The 20,352-nt window shown below is 37.8% G+C and overlaps 1 protein-coding gene across 3 annotated transcripts in view; it reads left to right on the top strand.

Moving 5' to 3' along the window:
• The window catches only part of LOC149228772 (haloacid dehalogenase-like hydrolase family protein), a 288,935-nt gene that overhangs the window by 139,255 nt on the left and 129,328 nt on the right, over positions 1 to 20,352 (top strand). The gene's annotated exons all lie outside the window — the stretch shown is intronic.

Here is a 20,352-nt window from a genome sequence, read left to right as displayed (position 1 = left end):
TTCTGTCTGATACAAGTGGCTGCAAACCAGTCCCTTCTGCTGGCCTATAGTATAATTTCGTTTTGGTGGTGGGAGCAGAACCCTTGGGCCTGGTGGGCTTCAAGCAATTTGTAGACAAAATATTTGTTTGGTTTTGAGAAGAGTTACAAGTTGTAACCAGAGAAATACTAGACAAACACCCTGTGAAGAGGCATAACAAATGGAAAATCACAGTAAGATACTAAGAAGAAATAGTGCTGCTGCAGAAATCACTGTAAGGGGAATTCAATCAGTTGCTCAAAATGTGCAGCTGCCAAATTACCGGATGGAGGATCTGCCACACCGTTGACATTACACAATTGGGTAACATTCAGATGCCTGGCATGTTTAGCCTGCAGACATTCATCAGATCTGGAAGGGAAATATCCATAAGACAGACAATTAATTTGTTGTGTAAATTCTTTTAAACAAAAATAAGTGAGAAAAAAACTGGTCAGGATAACCTGCAGTTCCAGTGATGAACTACTCTCATGCTTTGGAGCAATTCGAGGATTCTTTATCTATGGTTGGACAATGATCTTCCAAGACCATCAACCATGTAAGATGCAATGCTTCCATCGAGGAGTGCATTGCCAAAGCTAGAGCTTCTAAAGCATACAACATAGATGTCCAACTCATTGTTGTAAATTACATTAGTGAAATCACTAGAATAACAACACTTTAAGAAGCATATAGTGATGATTTAATGAAGGAAATATACCAGTAGATTGTTGAAAGCTTTCAAGGGCTAGATCGGATTAGCAGGCCCTCATTTGTACGGAGAGTAAGAATTCTAGAAATTGTTGGAAGTGTTAGGTCATGCCTTGTCATGTTGGACCTTGTGTGTGATAATCTTACCCTTGAAATGTTTCAGCATTTCTTTGCTACTAATACTGAGAATCACACAGTGTGTGTATCTGCTTCAATACAAATGACTATGACCTTAGTTTTGGGTGGGAGAGAAGCAAGAGGTTTCACCAACTACCTAGGAAATGCTATACTAGTTGTAAATGTTGTTAGACATTGTGCAAAAAAGCTTAGTTCACATTTGATAACAGAATAATCTATTTTCAACAATGTTGATGTTGAACTTGTGTTATGAATATAATTTATATAAAAATAATGTAAATATAGTAATGATTAATTAGTGAACATTAATTAGTAATTAGTACTGAAGAGGCGTGTCTAATGGGACATGACCTTCCATGAAGAGGCACCTGCCTAGGTATATAAGAGGGCCTCGTTTGTGACAATTAGACATCTTTGTACATTAAACAATCCTCATATAATATATATTACTTTTCCTACAATTGATAGTTACATATACCAGATATTCCGAATATTCCTCTGAGTATACGAACTTTGTTCATTACATTGGTATCAAAGCCAGGTTCCAAACTAGCGACTAACCCATTCATCTTATTATTATTTAAGCAACAAACAGAATACAAGCTAGAGTTTAGTACTGCGTGTGATAAAATAAATTGTGCATGATTTCTGTAAAGACAACGAACATCTGAGCATTTCATTTCATATCTTGAATTGCTAGGACTTTCACCACTCGTGCTTCTCAATATTCGTTGAAGGTTTAATACGTCTGGCTCTTACGTCTGGTTCAATACAGTGGTTTGATAGTGCTTTTATAGTGTTCTTGATGTTGTAAGCACACTTCAATAGTGTTCCTTGCATCATCTTTCATCTTGTGGGAGCAAGATAAGACCGTGACTTGGCATTGACGTTGAAAACCAGAAGACGTTTGAGCCACTCTATATCACCCTTGAGGTGCTCCATTCCCCAAAGCCTCGAACACATCACTCCTTAGTAACTTCTTCAAGAACAATGAAGGTTTGTCCTTGTCAAGTTCAAGATTGTCATATTGTTGGGGGATTATGCAGTCATTCTCATAGCACCATGTGTAATTTAGCAGCGAGTTCATGCATGTCGGTGCAAATAAGGTGAACAAAACAACGATTGAGGGTTTCGATGTCGAACGAAAATTGGCGGGGAGCACAAGTCGAACAAGGGAATGTTTGACAGTTGAGAGGGGACAAGAGTTGGTTATGAAGCGTGACGGTCATAAGGTAACGATGGTTGACAGGGGACAATCAATAGCCAGAGATTGGATTACAACGTGGAGCGGTCTTGTCCAAAAATGAGAATTGCGATACTGTTTTTACAGTGGCAGTTGACAGGGTAATGCAACAGAGGCTGGCTGTAGATAGGCATACTAATTGATTCAGTGAAGGATGCTTGCTGCGGCGACTGTAAGTTGCTTTGTTTATTTTGTTTTTTTAAATACTTTTTTTCTTTTTTTCATCCTTTTTTTAATAATTTTTTAATAATATATATATATATATTTCCCTTTATTTATATATTATATTTTTTTATTATTATTAGATTTTTTAATCAATTTGACTTTCATTTTTTTAATATATATTTCTCTCTTTATATATATATATTTTTTTTTCCTTTTTTAATTTCCTATAAATAACTTTTTTTCGTATAATTTCTTTACAATTTTTTTTATCTTTTTTTTTAATGGCCAAGGGCCTAATGACAAAATTAGTGAAATGGAGAAACTCCAAACTCTTGTAGTGAAACACTTCAATGACAACAAAGTTGACAAATTTCAATATCCAAAGACTTAGATCGGGGAACATGGCTCTGATACCAATGTAACAAACAAAGTTCGTATACTCAGAGGAATACTTAGAATATCTAGTATATGTAAGTATCCATTGTAGGAGAAGTAATATATATTATATAAGAATTGTTGAATGTAAAAAGATGTCTGATTGTCACAAATGAGGCCCGCTTATATACCTAGGCAGGTGCTTCTTCATGGAAAGTCATGTCCCATTAGACATGCCTCCAACATTGCATTTGCATCTCTTGACCGTCCACCGCTTGTCAAAATCCCTATTGTCTTTGTCCACACTTTCCCGCACACACCTCGACCAACGCTGCCACACTTGCAGTGCACACCTCAAACACACACACTCCGCAACTAGCCATCACCACTGCCCATGGCATCTGCTGTCGTAACTTATAGTTATCAGACATTCAAAAGTGTTAACAAAAGTAATGTTGCTGATCGATTTTAGCCGTACAGACGCTACCATATTCTAAAGTCGCAGCCCTTCATGAAATATTACAATGCAAGGTCAATCGTGGCTATCTGACGGGTCACGTAAATACCTCAGTCAAAAGATTTTTTTTAGTTATAAACAAATATAATTACTAAGGGTATTTACAAAATTTACAAGAAAAAAAGGAAGGAAGTATTATATTTAATAGGAGATATATTAAGTGACCACCTATAGTTTAAATCAAATTAAAATATTATATGTTAAAAAGAAAATATATTAAGAGATAGAAGTGAAGAACCAAAGGGTGAATCCTCTGTTGATTAAAGGTTAAAATGCCATTTAAAAGGATTCCTTTTAATTATTGGGATAAAGAAAATAAAAAGGGAAATATATTACATAAGGTTTTCTTATAGTCATTATATATATGAAAAAGAGAGCCTAATTCAAAATAAGGAGTTAAAAAAGAAGTAAAGAGTTAAAAAGAAATCAAGAAAAAGCAAAATGATGCATGCTCTCAATAACCATGGATTCTTTTCAAAATATTCTTTTTGTTCAGAAGGATATCCTAATTGTCTGGAGTCACTTAGAAATCAAAATGTCATTTGCACGGAATGTTACAAAACTTTTACTTTAATTGAATATCTAAGTGATACAAAAAAAATCGTTAGTAAGAGATATAAAACAATTAATGACAACATTTGGGAAACAACATGTAGATTTTAATAAGGAAATGAGGAAAATAATCCAAATTGCAAGTTAAAGGCCCATCATCACCCCTACAAAACGATGTAAGCTAGTGTACTAAGAAATTGTAGCTGGAAGATCAAGAGAAAGATAAAATAGCCAAGCTTCGACAAAACAAGAAAGCATTACAACAAGAATATAAAGATCTTGATTCTTGCTAATATTCATTACAAGGAAGTAATGGAAAAGGACGAAGAAATTTCTCGCCTCAAGGACCACGTTGAAAAATTACTTGCACAAGTCAAGAAGACTAAGGTCACAAAGAAGGAATTCAAGAAGAACCTATCAGAACAAGAAGAGGAAAATTTACCTTTAAAGAACCTTAATAAACATTTATTAGGAAAAATCAAAAGTTTAAAAGATGAAGAGAAGGATACTAAGGATAACGTCAATAATTTAGAAAGCGAAGAACTTTCACATCAAAAGAATCATAATCAAAACCTACTTACACAAATAAAGAAGCTTAAGAATGATAAGAAGTCATTACAAGACAAGTTAGAACAATTTATTCAAAATGAAGCATCGAAGTCTTCAGAGGTAATAGTCCAATTTGAGAAAAAGGAACAAATACTGACCCAATGAATATCACAACTCAAGAGGAAGGCAAGCCAACTGAAGAAAAAACACATTCAGATGTTGCAGTTCACACAATGAAAATTCCAAATGAATATTTTGTAGCCAACTCAACAACAATAGTACATGAAATAAATCAGGAAGTTGCCACACACATGATAAGGGAAAGTAAAACCAAAAGAACTCTTTATCTACATCTGAATCAGAAGAACAAACATCTCAATCAATTTAGGAATCTGTATCACTCAGAACATGAACAACAATCTTATGTTCCAAAGAAGACTGAAGTTTGTACAATCCAATCCTGTTATAACAATTCATCCCAAGTTTCCAACAGCTACAAGATTCCACAGAATATTGATCTAGGATGGTCAGATCCCTTCTCAGTGCGACGGTTTTGTTTATCACTCAGAGGATCTTATCATCTTGTAACAACGAAGATGACAGATCGAAGAATTCCAAAAGATGCGAATAGATTACAAAGACAAAGAACATAAGATAAGCCTTGTTAGCAATAACCTTTGAGGACAAATCTTTTTGAAGAGGAAGACAATGATATGAATATAATTTATATAAAAATAATGTAAATATAGTAATGATTAATTAGTAATTAGCACTGAAGAAGCATGTTTAATGGGACATGATCTTCTATGAAGAGGCACCTGCCTATGTATATAAGTGGGGATCATCTGTGACAATCATACATCTTTTTACATTCAACAATTCTTATATAATATATATTACTTCTCCTACACTGGATACTTACATATACCAGATATTATGAGTATTCCTCTGAGTATGCGAACGTTGTTTGTTACAACTTGAAGTCCAAATTATTACATGAGAAGACGAGTCAAGCATAGGCACTTATAGTAACAATGTTTTGGTCTTGTTACTACTCAAATGGTACATTAAAGTGATGAAAGTTTCAACCGTGAAGACTAGTGCCAATATTCAAGGGCGATGGAGTTAAGGAATGTTAGGATGAGAGGATATCAAGAAGGATGACTCTTGTTAGGTTGGTTGCTCAAAATAATGCATTGGGGAGGAGAGACTAGTATTGAAAAGATGGGTAGTTTCCTAGCCAATCAGAGTAAATTGCAAGATCATGAACCCACTAGAGAGGATTTCTCAATGGGATTGCCCTTGGCCAAGGATTGATTATGGCGTAAAATAAGCCAAGTATTTGCTAAGGGAACCCCCTTGATTGTCTGCTTAACAAAGAGGCTCAAGAACTACTTCACACCAACAAAGGGGGCATTAAGACTAGTATCTATGACACCCCCTTCCATGTCACTGTTTCCCCTTGGTGGATTGATCTCACTATACCTTGTGGTGGTTCTAAATCATATTCAAATTAACCCTTAAAAATTGTTGCAAATGGGACCAAGAATGAAAAGCCTACAAGATTGAAACATGCCTCCCATAATAAACCGAAAACCCTAATGATGTTAATTTTTTTTCGATATGTCCCCATGAGAGGAATACTCCTATTATCCAACCATGATTACAAATGAGAAAGTGCTTCCTTTATATGGAAGAGGGTGTTCGAAAATCAAAGTAGTTGTAGGTCAAGGGTGATTTTCCTTAGCTTGATAATTACTTGTGAAGTTTGTTGTCTTCATAATTATTTTAGTTCTCTTTCATCAAGCATTTACCAAAATGAAAATACAAGAGACAAAAAGACACCAAGTGTAGGCTCCATGCCAGGGCAAAACCCCACTACTTGGGCAAAAACCCAAGCAATCTCTTTCTTAGAGAATTAGATCAAAGATGAGACTTCTCAAGACCTAATGAATAAGTCAAACCACCTTCTAGCTACATGTCTTCTTAAGTAAAAAAAAGAGATGACACTTCCTTATTGCAATTTTCAAGCCTTTGAGATACCACACCAATTCTTGATCCTCTACAATACCTCTGTGATACTCAGAATACAACTACAACTTTGACTACAACTTTAATTGCAACTTCGGAGCACTGCAACTGGACTGCAACTTCAGATCATTGCCACAACTTCAGATTGGTGCAACTTGACTGTAATTTCAGATCATTACAACTGGACTTCAACTTCAGATCTCTGCCACAACTTTGGGTCACTGCAACTTAACTATAATTTTGGATCATTGAGTTCTGACTACAAATATGGATCACTGAACCTTTCACTGGAATGTTTGGATTCCTTCACTTTGAGCAGACTTAAACGTTTCGATCCTAGGAGCAGAATGCTATACGTATTAAGGTCTTCCTTTCTTCTTGTGCTAGTCATTGCTTCTTATTATCGAACTGCAGAGATGTTGTATCCAAAAGGATCCGAGTCCTTGATATATATATGCTTTTCTTCACTGTTGATAATATCGGCAATATTCGGAAATATCGCGATATTTTCGGCAAAACGATATATCGCCGAGAAAATATCGCGATATTTTCAAAATATCGGCAAATATCGGAAAATATCGGCAAAATATCGGCTATATTTAAAAATTTGAAAAAATTATTTTTTATGCTTGCCGATATTTGCCGATATTTTGCCGATATTTTTGCCGATATTGCCGATAAGATATTTTTTGGACCCTCGCCGATATTTTGCCGATACCGATATTTTCAACACTGCTTTTCTTTCCATCGAATAGACTAGAAACTAGGTTGACTTGAGTAGGATCCAGGCCGACATGAAGGTTGATCTTGAGGCCGACTTGTAGAGCTTCTTATTGGTCGTCCCAAAGTGCATATTAGAGTTGACTTGTAGCTAGAGGTCTAGTCGACCTTTTGTAAACAAAATGACAATATACCCAAGAGGGTCTTACAAATTAAATTGACTTTTTATAACAATTCCTAGAGGCATGCAATGGATGCCATGACCTATTTGACCAATGATACAAGCATGAAACCCATGCTTTATAAATAAATAATTTTCTTATGTTTTTTACATCATATTCATAATTATGAAGACCGAACCTAGTTACTTTTCCAACACTCCCTCTTAAATCGGGAGGTATTCATGATGACTCAACAAGTCTATCTCAAATCAAAATATTCTCATAAGAAGGGATCTAGATTGATAAGCATCACTCATCATAGCCGATATTGTCACATTACCTAAGGCCTTGATAGGTATACTCTATCTCTCACAAGATCATAGCACAATGCTAGGAGGCATTCCTTAAGACACCATACTGCCTCATCATGGTACATACTCCACCTTGGATACTTGGAGTAATCCTACCACCAGACCATTCTTATCCAAGTCCATGTGACTTAAGATTTTCATCTAATCCATCACATTGCATGACTCCAAGAATGTCTATCCATGATGCTTATTCAATCCAACATTCTCCTTATCCATGTTCAAGTACTTGACCTAGGACATCAGTCCTAATCCATCATAGTACTTGACACAAGGAGAACCAAACAAGTCATCATTCAACCTATCTGTGATGCATGCGCTAGACTTACGACTGTTAGGCCTAGTCTAGTACATGACATAGGGAGAACCATTGTCCATCCATACTCCCTCTCAAATAGGGAGGACATCCCAATTCTCATTTTAATCAGAGAATAGATTCTACTCCTATTCTAGGAGACTCCTTTTACTCCCTCTCAAACCTAAAGGAGATTATTGACTTCACAACCATAAGTCCTCTTACTTGTCTTTCATAAAAACACTTGTCATCGGTTCTGTGCATGGCTCCGACTTTCCTTCGCATCTCACTGTATAGAACATGCTTCTTTTCATGGGTCATGGAACCATCTTCTTACGATAGGTTCTAGATCAACCATCTTGGTCATCACTTTTGTCTCGACTTTATTACTGAAGGCATTTTGTTGAGCCTTCCCAGAATTCAAGTTGATCATAGCTTCCTTATGGAAGTGATTTCCCTTCTAGACCTTTAGGTTATCTGCTCAAAATGCTACCTTTCAATCCCAAGATGAGCACATCTTGATTTCATTGATGTTAGTTACTAGATGTTGAGCTTTCCTTCAACATTTATAGTTGAACTTGTCTCAACTTTCATCATGTATACCTGCAACATCTTTCTAGGTAGCAAAACAACATTTTTAACTTTCTAGAGCAAAATCAACATTTTTAACAAGATAACCAATAGTATATATTAACATCGAACTTACCTCACCATGACAGTCTTCATCAACAAAGTATCAACATTCTCATGGTCCACCTTTATTAGAGTGCCCAGGGATCCAACTTGATTACCAGTTACCATTTCATCCATTCATCATTCTCTTCATGGCATAAGATCAACATATCTTTCTTCATTATGTACTTGCAACATTCACCGACAAGTACCACCAAGCAAAATATACAAGTACAAGAGCATGATTATGATTTTGACAATCTTGGGATTCCATGGAATCTTACAGAGGGAGACTCCTAGGGTTTTTAGATCCAAACCCTAAGTCTTTCATATTTCCTAGGGTTTGAATCCCAAATCCAATTCTACTCTCTCTAGGGTTTTCCATTTTTACCCTAGACTACCTACAGACCCTAGAGACCAAAGGCTAGGGTTTCTAAGAGGGAACATACTGATTAGGGTTAGGGTTTCCCTAGGATTGCATTCATGTTTTTCATGTATTTATCATTTTTCTTGTAGTAGGGTCGATCGAAAGTATGCAACATGGGTACTCCTTGGATGAGGAATTAAATTCCGCATCCAACGAGCACGCACACTCAAAATTTGAGTAAATCCATACGGAGATAAGTTAAAAATTCGAGTTGAAAAAGTAGTTTTTTCTTTTTTTCCCTCTAAAATTTGATGATGTAATCTAATCTTATTTTATAATATTCTTTAGGAAGCACATCCTAGAGCTCAAAATTTCTTTAATGCTTAAGCATTTCCCAAAACATTTCCTACAAATTTGTTCTATTTGTAGGATCTATTATTTGACGTGATGGAAAGGGTGGAGTGTGCATATGAACCACGAACATGTCCATATCACAATTAAAATTATCATAGATATGAGAAGAATTAAAAAATCTTTGATGCCTGAAAATGTACAAACATGAAATCGTCACCCTTTCATCACGCTTAGTAGGAGCAAGGCATGGATTTCAAATGGGCAAAGCCAAGTGCAAATCCCAAGGGGTTTCTGGCTAAATAGCGTTGAAGAATCTAGGGCAATTAGAGTTAATGAGATTCTTCTAGTCATGATAACTATTTGTGAGGTGTTTTTAACTTTTCTTCTTATTCCAATCTTCACTTGTTATTATTAGAGTGTGTCTTCTTTTAGTTCATCAAATAGCTACCAAAACAAAGAGACAAGAACACAAGATGTTGGCTTTCTGCCAGGGCCAAAACCTCTCACTCTTTGAGAGGAAAACCCGCACAAAATTCTTCTTATAGAGATTCCAATTGACGAATACCAAGACCATGACCCTTGACCTATTAGGCCACTCCAAGACCAAGACACCAATCCTCTTCTTCGTCACTGCTGAGATTATCTTCATCACTGCTGCTTCACCGAGGTCATCATTATTGTATTACAATTGTACCATTGCCGCACCTTCACCTAGATGATTGTTGCACTCTCCCTGAGATCATCACTCTATCAACGAGGTCTCTATATGTATGAGAGTTGCACCGAGATCTACCTTGTCACTATGTCCTCATCATGATTATCATTATGCTGAGATCATGAGAGTGTTTAGAATGGATGCCTAGATAGAGCGTGTTACTGTGGGATCATCATAACTATGTCAAGACTGTGTTATTCTTCTTGCATCGAGGTCTTCTTCATTATAGGTATGCTGAGATTGTTATTGAATTTTCTCCATCATTGGTTATGCCGAGAGTGTACTACTTGAGAGAGCTGTACATATGCCGAGACTGGGACTGCTTTATTAAGACTGTGAGACATCACCGAATACACAGAGATCTTTCTTCCTTCGTAACACTTAATTACTACACTCATTCAAGATTTCTGAGCCACTATACTTCCTGTAACTCATTCGAGATTTCTGAGCCACTGTACTTCTTGTAACTCATTCGAAATTTCAGAGACACTGTACTTCCTCTAACTGATCCGAAATTTCTGCACCCTATGACAGACCTCCGAAAATTTTAGACAAATCCGAGTTCTACACTTCTGTTTTTCGGATACCCTAGTTGGGTATTTATAGTAGTTAGTCTCCCATATTTAGCTGACGTGTCATTGTGAACCATTGTGTCTATTTCTTTGAGACGACATGATTGTTCTTAATTCATTTTTGCTGGCTGACATAAGAAGAGGATTGTGCTTGTCGTTTGGAGGGCTACTTGACATTGTTTATGACACAAATATATTTTTCTCATGCTCAAGAAGAGTTGCTTCATACATGACTTGACTCTTTGATATTATGACAAATCCTAAAGACATCAAGAAGAAGTCTTTGACCTATGAATGACACTCCTTGTTCATGAAACCCATGCAACAAGGCATACAATTTTTTTTTTTTATTCTCTTTTTTTATATCATTTACATTAGTCATAATTACATGTCATTATGAAGACCGAACCTAGTTACATTTTCTTCAACAGTCCCATTAACCAGGGATGTATTCATAATGGTACTTGGTCATTCTTAATCTTGAAGAATTTCTCATAAGAAGAATCGGATTGGTAATCCCATTTGTATAACATCATATCAACCAACATTATCACAGTCAGTTTTTTTAAAACCGGAACCGGTGACCAGACTGGTCCACCCAATGAACTGGTTTACCGGTTGGTACCGGTCTAACCGAGATTGGTTTGGTCTAAACGAACCGGTTTTAGAAAATTACATCAAATAATTAATTTTTAATGAAAAAAACTACTTTTAAGATTTAAAGCCATGATTCCAAGCCAATAGAGACAAAATATGCAAAGATTGCTAATTTATATACCATGTAAAGGTGAATATATCAAAATGGCACCAAGTGCAATACATATCATCTACAAAATACATAAGCAATGAGGCTCTAAATGGCCTCTAGAGTGCAAAAACAAAGCCTACAAACTATGGGGCCAATGGCCTACTACAAGACTCAAGTCTACATATATGATAATACTATAATAGTGATCAACATTATCACTTGAAACTTCTCATGAGTGATCATGATCAAACTCAGTTGGTTGAGTCTCGACTCCCAAACTTTGTAGTCACAAACTTCTCTATTGGTTCAATGACTTGAGTCTCAAACTTCTGAAGGTATTTTTCCCTAATATGCCTTATTATTTCATTTGGTGCTCCACATGGCTTTACATGGTCTCCTATCCTAGCCAAGTGTTGCTTGAACCTGTTAATACCCCCTCCTTGAATGGATTTTTGGCAATATTTGCAGATCATTTTGCCATCAATCATATCACAATGAGTCCATGCAATATCTCTGGCTTTTGGAGGCACGATGACTACTACTTAGCTTAAACTCTGCTGTTCCACTACTCCAGAAAAAACTCAACACTCTCCAAGCTGCCAAGCAAACTCACAAACACTCCAAATGAGATGTGTGAGACAAATGAGAGGGAGAGGGGCCTCTTAAAGGCTTGGAGAGGGTGTTTTTGGAGGGAAAGCACCCTTAGTTTCCCTCCAAAACCCCTAAAACACAGTCAAAAAGTCGCTTTTTGGGCTCACGGTGGACGTGCCTCGTAACTGCCCGGTCAGGACCGGTTAGCTACAAAATTTGGCGAAGTCACCCCTCGGACCGGGTTTTTTGGCCGGTTTCAACCGGTGGGCCTACTAACCGGCTGGTTAGATTGGTAATCGGTTAGCTAGGCCGGTTTTGAATACTATGGTCACAGTGCAAGGCCTTGACTAACAACTCCATCTCTTCACGAGACCATGAGCTACAACGTTGGCGAGACCAATGATTATAGACACCTTCATCATTGTCTCTCAAGGTACATACCCAACCGGGTGTTTGCTGAGACCTTCTAGGACTATTTTAGCCCTCAAAGAATATTGGTCCTCTTGCCTACTCTTATCTTGGATGCCCTACACGTCCTCAAAGAGCATTGGATGCCAAATGATTACCCAATCCTCCCATTCTTTCTTCCCAGGTGAAGACAAGAATGTTGTGTCTATCTCTCCCTCTTAACTAGTGAAGATATGCCCATTCCTGTAAAGGAATGTACCCAAGTTCCCTTTGACCAGGAACTTGCCCAAGCTCCCTCTCAATTAGGGACTTATCAGAGCTCCCTCTTAACAAGGGATTGTCCTTTTTATCAGCAACTTCTTCTTCGTGGGTCCTTCTGCTGCTTGATCAATTGCCTTCCTTGATGTCAATCGAGCTTCTTCCTTGTAGGGCATAGGCCATCCATCACTTTCCTTCTTGGTCTATCATGTCATTCCTTTCTTTATGGAAAGTGGCCTTCTTGATACATATCTGCAGCCTTCGTCATATGGCTACTTCTTCATCATTGTTTCTTTCAAGGATTTCCATCCACCACATGAATGCTAGTTGTACTTGTACTTACAACTCTTGTTCCAGTAGCCCTGCATGAACTCATCCAGATATTATTCAAGAAATCAAAGCATAACATTAAATCAAATAGTACCTTACGGGATGGCTCTTCATCATGACATCTTCCTGTGGGTGTTAGAATCTTGCATACATGTTGACACATCTCCCAAAGATATCCATTGTCAAGGGTCTTCATCTTTTCTGTCAGTCTTCATATCTTTCCGGGAGATTTCCTAGTCAAGTCTTCTAGGTTTTCTGGATGTTGATTGCCTTCATCATGGTTGCATATCTCATGATCTCTTCCTTCCTCACACATTCTATTCCCAAGAGCTTTCAATCAAAGTTTCTTCATTGTGGTCAACCACCTCATACTTCATATGAGGACATATTATGTTGATTTCATCTAGTGTGACTTATGCCTTCTTGCATCATTTCAGAGGAGGAGATCCCTTTCCCTTGATCATGCTTTTCAAGATAGGAGTATTGATCCATGTTACCTGCAACCATGTGACATGACATTACAATATTAAACACAAGCATACATACCTCATTTTACCTTTAGGTCATCTAGGCTTCTTCCAACAACGTCCTTGACTGAAAAGATCTTCAATCCCTTGATCTGCTTCATGTCATCATACCATCATCCCATGAATTCCATAAGTCTGATGAAACACTTGCTTCTTCTTTAGATTAGTGAACCCTTCGATGAGGACTCCATCAGAGAACCTTGAGGATCTTGCATATCCCCCTCTGGTAGATGTTTCCTTTTGCCTTGTATGATTAGCCTTGTCCTGGATGACTTCTTCCTTTCCTTTAATGTCCAATGAGGTTCCCAAGAGCTATATCCTTCATGGTTGACTGCCATGGATTTTGTCCTTCATGATTCCCATGGTGATATGACGAGTTGTTGCTTCTAATGCTTCCATGATGCCACGGTGCATCTTATTATCATGGTCATATCTGTAAAAGATTTAGGAGCTTATGATAGGACTGTTTTGTGAGGGACACCATCTCACTCATAGTAAAGGTCTATTACTCCCTCTTTCCTTGGCCCTTTTCTTCAGCTTCCTCCATCCTTCTGGCGATATGAGCTTCTTTCCATAATCTTTTCATAACATTGAATCTTAGCTATACTATTCTGTCTTGTCAACCTTCCCTTTCCTTTCTGCACATGTTTGAGTCCTTTAACCTTCAACACTTTTTCCCACAATTTGTCCTTTTCTATTTAGCATAGAGACCACAAGTTGTCGAGTGAGGTAACCTTCTCGTTCATTAACATTTGTTACCTTGCTTATCAGTTAATGATGATTATATTCTTATCATCTCTCCCAGATCTCCCAATTGAGATCTCATGAAGATATTTCTTCATTCTTTGATACCTTCAATCAGGTCTAAGTGATATGACCTTCTTCATTACATTTCAAAGAGTATATCTTCTAATATTTCACATATCTTTTTTATGTCTCCTTTCTTGCTACATAGGAATGAGAGGGCCTTAAAAGTTTCCTCTTATGAATTCAAAGGAGACCTTGATATGTTCACTAACTTCTCTTCTCCATGAAGATTATGACAATCCTCCTTATTCCATGTAAGGACCTTTGATGACCCATCCAACCTATAGATCTTCTTGCAATCATGAAGTCATTGAACCAAACTTGATTATACAATGAAAAGATACTTACTTGATTGTGAAGATGAAGTCTTCACCTTGATTGCTTTGATGATGGTTGAAGAAGATGTATTAGTACCCCTTCTTGAATGACCTTCTTTTGAATGAGAGAGTCTTTCCTCAATAGAAAAAGTTTGCTCCTTTTGATGAGGATGATTTGCTACTTCCTTGGATGATCTTCTTCTAGGGCTAGGAGATGTTCCTTTGAAGATGTCCATGCCTTATTGCCTTCAATTGTAGTTTAGATAAAGACTGCTTCTAGGACTTTAACCTTCTTCGAGATGACGTAGTCTTCAATTTTGAGGTCCTTTGAGCTTTATTGCTTTGTAGACATCTTGATGAGAGTCTTGTTGGCCTTTTGATGATGACTGTGGAGACAAAAGATCTTGTTGTTGTAGACTGTCTCCTTGATTGCATAGACAAAAACCCTTGTTATTGTATACTGCTGTTGTAGATTGATCTTTCAATTCCTTCAACTTACTTTGATGTCCTTTTTGAAGCTTGATCATTGAATGTCTCTTTGCTGCCCTTCCTTTGACTTCAACACCTCTGCTCTGATACCATGTTGAAGAATCTAGGGCAATTAGAGTTAATGAGATTCTTCTAGTCATGATAACTATTTGTGAAGCGTTTTTAACTTTTCTTCTTATTCCAATATTCACTTGTTATTATTAGAGTGTGTCTGCTTTTAATTCATCAAATAGCTACCAAAACAAAGAGACAAGAACACAAGATGTTGGCTTTCTACCAGGGCCAAAACCTCTCACTCTTTGAGAGGAAAACCCGCACAAAATTCTTCTTATACCAAGACCATGACCCTTGACCTATTAGGCCACTCCAAGACTAAGACACCAATCGTCTTCTTTGTCACTATTGAGATTATCTTCATCACTGCTACTTCACCAAGGTCATCATTATTGTATTACAGTTGTACCATTGCTGCACCTTCACCTAGATGATTGTTGCACTCTCCCTGAGATCATCACTTTATCAACGAGGTATCTATATGTATGAAAGTTGCACCGAGATCTACCTTGTTACTATGTCCTCATCATGATTATCATTATGCTGAGATCATGAGAGCGTTTAGAATGGATGCCTAGACAGAGCGTGTTACTGTGGGATCATCACAACTATGTCAAGACTGTGTTTTTCTTCCTGTACCGGTCTTCTTCATTATAGGTATGCCGACTGTTACTGTATTTTCTCCATCATTGATTGTGCAAAGCGTGTACTACTTGAGAGAGCTGTACATATGACGAGACTGGGACTGCTTTATTATGACCGTGAGACATCACTGAATACATAGAGATCCTTCTTCCTTCGTAACACTTAATTACTACACTCATTCGAGATTCTGAGCCACTGTACTTCCTGTAACTCATCCGAAATTTCAGAGACACTGTACTTCCTATAACTCATCCGAAATTTTTGCACCCTGTGACAGACCTCCGAAAATTTCAGACAAATCCGAGTTTTGCACTTCTGTTTTGCGGATACCCTAGCTAGGTATTTATAGTAGTTAGTCTCCCATATTTAGCCGACATGTCATTGTGAACCGTTGTGTCTGTTTCTTTGAGCCAACATGATTGTTCTTAATTCATTTTTGCTAGCCAACATAAGAAGAGGATTGTGCTTGTCATTTGGAGAGCTACTTGACATTGTTTATGACACAAATATATTTTTTTCATGCTCAAGAAGAGCTGCATCATACATGACTTGACTCTTTGACATTATGACAAATCCTAAAGACATCAAGAAGACGTCTTTGACCTGTGAATGACACTTCTTGCTCATGAAACCCATGCAGCAAGGCATACAAAAAATAATTTTATTATATTTTATTACGTCATGTACATTAGTCATAATTACATGTCATTATGAAGACCGAACCTAGTTACATTTTCTTCAACAAGTAGATATCCTCAGACTTGGCACCTAAGTTGAAGGATGTTTGCTATGTGTAATGCAACCACTTGGGGTATGTTTCTTGAAGCATTTCTCAATAAAATCCCTACATAATTGGTTGACATTGTAGGAGCTATTACTTGAGATGATGAAAAATGGCCAAGTGTGCATATGAACCATGAGCATATGCATATCACAACTTTAAAATTGTGATAGATATGAGAAGTATTTAAGAATCTTTGATGCATGGAATGTACAAACATGCAATCATCACCCTTTCATCACCTTCTACAAATTTGTCATTGTGATAGGTGATTTTTGTGATAATTGCACTCTAGTTGAACTATAAACCAAGTAAAATAGATAGTGTTATCACAAAATCTATCACCTTAGTGCACAACCTTCACAAGGTGCTAAAAATATTGTAACATGGAAGTGTTACCACTGTCACCTAGGCAACAACTTACCTCTTTTTAGTGAAGGATGGATCCTACACATGGGAAGCTTCCTTAGTAGCCTCTAGGGTGCCTAAGGCAAGAGAAAAATGAAGTCTATGGACACCTATCTAGCTACTCAATTTACCACCAACTAGATATGATATTCAAGGCAAGGACAAGGTGGTTAATCGACGCAATTCCAAATCTTAATGGATGAAGATCTAGGTCAATTTAGAAGGCTTAGTGAATCAATATTTATCAAAAAAGCATCCCTAAACACTATCAAAGAAGAAAATACTACTAGCTGTTGCAAAACTCGAAATTAAATGATAAATCACAGCAGCAAAACAAGTTATGACAACAACATATAATTCAACACTGTAGACAAGTAATAAGCTAGTAATAATAGGGCTTAAATGATGGATAAAATTAGGGTTTTGAGTAAACAACAATTGTAGAAATTTTAAAATGCACGCAACAACCAAAAAACTCTAGATGTCCAGCTCAGTGTTGCAAGAAACGTCTCCCCCTGCACCCCGCTCCAAAGCCCAATCCGCGTCCCGTATGAAAAAACGGCCGATCTGCCCTCCGAAATGCGGCTTCGAAAAACTGAAACGTGGATCGGGCCGGGTTGAACGATTCCAGGCCTGTGGGCACCGTGCGGCTTGATCTGCATTTCCATACGCCGGATCTGCGTTTCGGAGGGCGAAACAACTAGTGGATCCGCCTTGGATTGGGGTTGCTTCTGAGGGGATCTCGACTGCTTCTATGGGCCTGGTGGTTGGTTCTGTCGTGTGGCCCACTTAAACTATTTTTTTTTTCTTTTGGCTTAAGTTGGGTTGGGGGGTGGGTTAGTGTTGGGTTAGGGATGGAATGAAAAGGATAAAAGTCCTTTTCACCTCTCATTTGCTCACTCTTATGTTTTTGGAGAGCTTGGAGAAGAGAGGAGAAGAGAGCTTAGAGAAGAGAGGAGAAAAGAGCTTGGAGAAGAGAGAGTTGAGGAGAGCTTGGAGGAGTGAAGGAGGAGCTAGGAGCATTGAAGGAGGAGGAGCTTGGAGGAGTAAAGAAGGGCTTCCATCTACAAGAGCTAAAGAGGTAAATGCAAACCCCAAACTCTGTCATTTTTTTGTCGTTGTTTTTTGTATTTTCTCTCCTCCCTCTCCTACTCTTTCCCATTCTTTCTTGTTGCTCATTTATTTGCACGTTGTCCACCACCTATATTCATATTCCAAGATGGTGTTTTTTTGGCTTTTATGTATGATTCCACTTTTGGTTTTCATGATGGCAAGGGGGGAGTAGGAATAGAAGGGAGGATGAAGAAGAAGAGAATAGTAGTCCCATATGAGTGACCCATTGTATGATGAGGAGGAAGTGTTTGAAGAGGAAGGGGATGAACCTGATGAGGACATTGAAACACTAGAGGGGGAATGCTGCATTGACACCCTTGTGGAACTATGTGACCAAACTTGAAGGGGGAAAAGGTGGTAGAAGCTACAAGTTTTTTTGCCCTCATAGTTGTCATGGAGGAAAACCATATAGTGGTTCATATAGTAGTGTGAGGAGGCATCTTTGTGGGGTGATGGATAGTGATGAGAAAAAGGGTGTCATGGGGATAACAATTTGCCTAAAGGTTTCAGTTGAACAAAGAAGAAAATACATCCAAATAGAGGAGCCTGCACAACAAAAAAACAAGAAACAAAAAACTCAATCTGAATCAAGTGCAATCTCTAGATTTGGTAGCTCATCTCCTCATGGTACTTCTGCAAGCTCTAGAGGTAAAAGAACAATAGGGGATTTCCTGAATGTTGTTGGGAGGGATGATGTGGATGGAAAGATAGTCTGATTTCTTTGTTCTTGCAGTGTACCATTCAATGTCCTTCGCTCTCCCTATTGGCATGAAATGGTAAAGGCCATCAATGAAGCTTGAAAATGATACAAGGCCCCCAACTATGAGAAAGCTAGAACAATGTTATTAGAAAGAGAAAAAGCAAAGGTTCAAGAGCTTTGACACGTTTTACAAATGAGTGGGTCGATTGTGGGGTATCCATTGTATCAGATGGGTGGACAAATATTAGAAACCAACATTTGATAAATGTTCTTGATGTTTCTGCTAGTGGTGCTATGTTTATTACATGTCATGACTCCTCCATCAATGCAACTTCCCAAAACATTGCAGATCTCCTATTGCAATCAATCAAAGATGTTGGTCCTAATAATGTGGTTTAAGTGATCACAGATAATGCGGCAAATTGTAAGGTAGCAAGAAAAGTTATTGAGCGTACTCATCCACACATCTTTTGGTCTGGGTGCTTGGTGCACACATTGAACCTTTTGATGCATGATATTGTGAAGCATAAAAAATGTGGGTGGATTAATGAGCTTTACGAGAGAGTGAAGCAACTCATTAAATTTATCACAGGGCATAAAAGGGTAAACTACTTCTATGGCACTCACTCCAAGTTGCAGTTGCTTAAACTTGCAAAAACAAGATTTGCAAGTTATTACCTCACCTTTAGGCGGCTAGTAAAGGTGAGACAAGCTTCAACTAATATGGTGACCTCTGAATCATGGGACGAAATTAACACTGATAGAGATGGTGCTAATGTAGCCAAGGACACTATCTTGACATGTTCTTTTGGTCACAGGTTAAATATGGTTTTCTATTCACCAAACCAATTTATTACATGATCAAGTTTGCAGATTCAGATCGACCAATAATTGGGGAGGTGTATGAGCAAACGGATAACATGTTGGGGTAGATTAAAGACATTGTTGAGCCTAGAGATATCACCTTGTACAATTATATTCGTGTAGAGGTGGAAAAACGATGGTATATGCTAAATGTTCCATTGCATGCATTAGCATATGTTTTGACACCTAAATACTATCATCCATCATGGCTTTCAACACTAGCACCTGGGGGGGGGGGAGCAGGAGAAAACCACACCTAGATCTAGAGGTTGTAGAAAAATATATGATTCCATTAGATAAATTAGTCCCTGATGAGGAGGAGGCTGCCATGGTACGGAAATAGTTGAGCAACTATACGCTTAGCACTAGCCCATTTGGGAGCATGCATGCAATTAGAGATCGAGAGACTTTTTATTCTCTTGAGTGGTGGAACATGCATGGAGGTGATACTCCACTTCTATAGACTTTGGCATTGTGAGTGCTATCATAGGTGGTAAACACTTCTTCTGCAGAGGTGTGTTAGAGCTCTTATTCTTTCATCCACATTGTTAAAAGGAACAAGTTGAGTTTAGATCGGGCAGAGAGCTTGGTTTATGTTCATTACAACTTGCGATTGTTGTCCCATTACTGTGATGATGCAAAGACTAATAAAGACCTTAAGGTTTGGGACAGGAATCCAAAGGAGCCGAATTTGGAGGATGGAGTGTTGCGATTAGAGCAATTAGAGGATGCTCTTATCCAGGATGATGATGATCGAGTTGATATGCCACCTGCATCTCGTCCCTTGGT

This window comes from Pinus tabuliformis, chromosome J (assembly GCF_031772625.1).
Source record: "Pinus tabuliformis cultivar Carrire ecotype Pingquan chromosome J, CPIR1, whole genome shotgun sequence".
NCBI lineage: Eukaryota > Viridiplantae > Streptophyta > Pinopsida > Pinales > Pinaceae > Pinus > Pinus tabuliformis.
The sequence above is the reverse complement of the archived record's forward strand: the minus strand, read 5'-3'. Positions and strand labels throughout refer to the sequence as shown.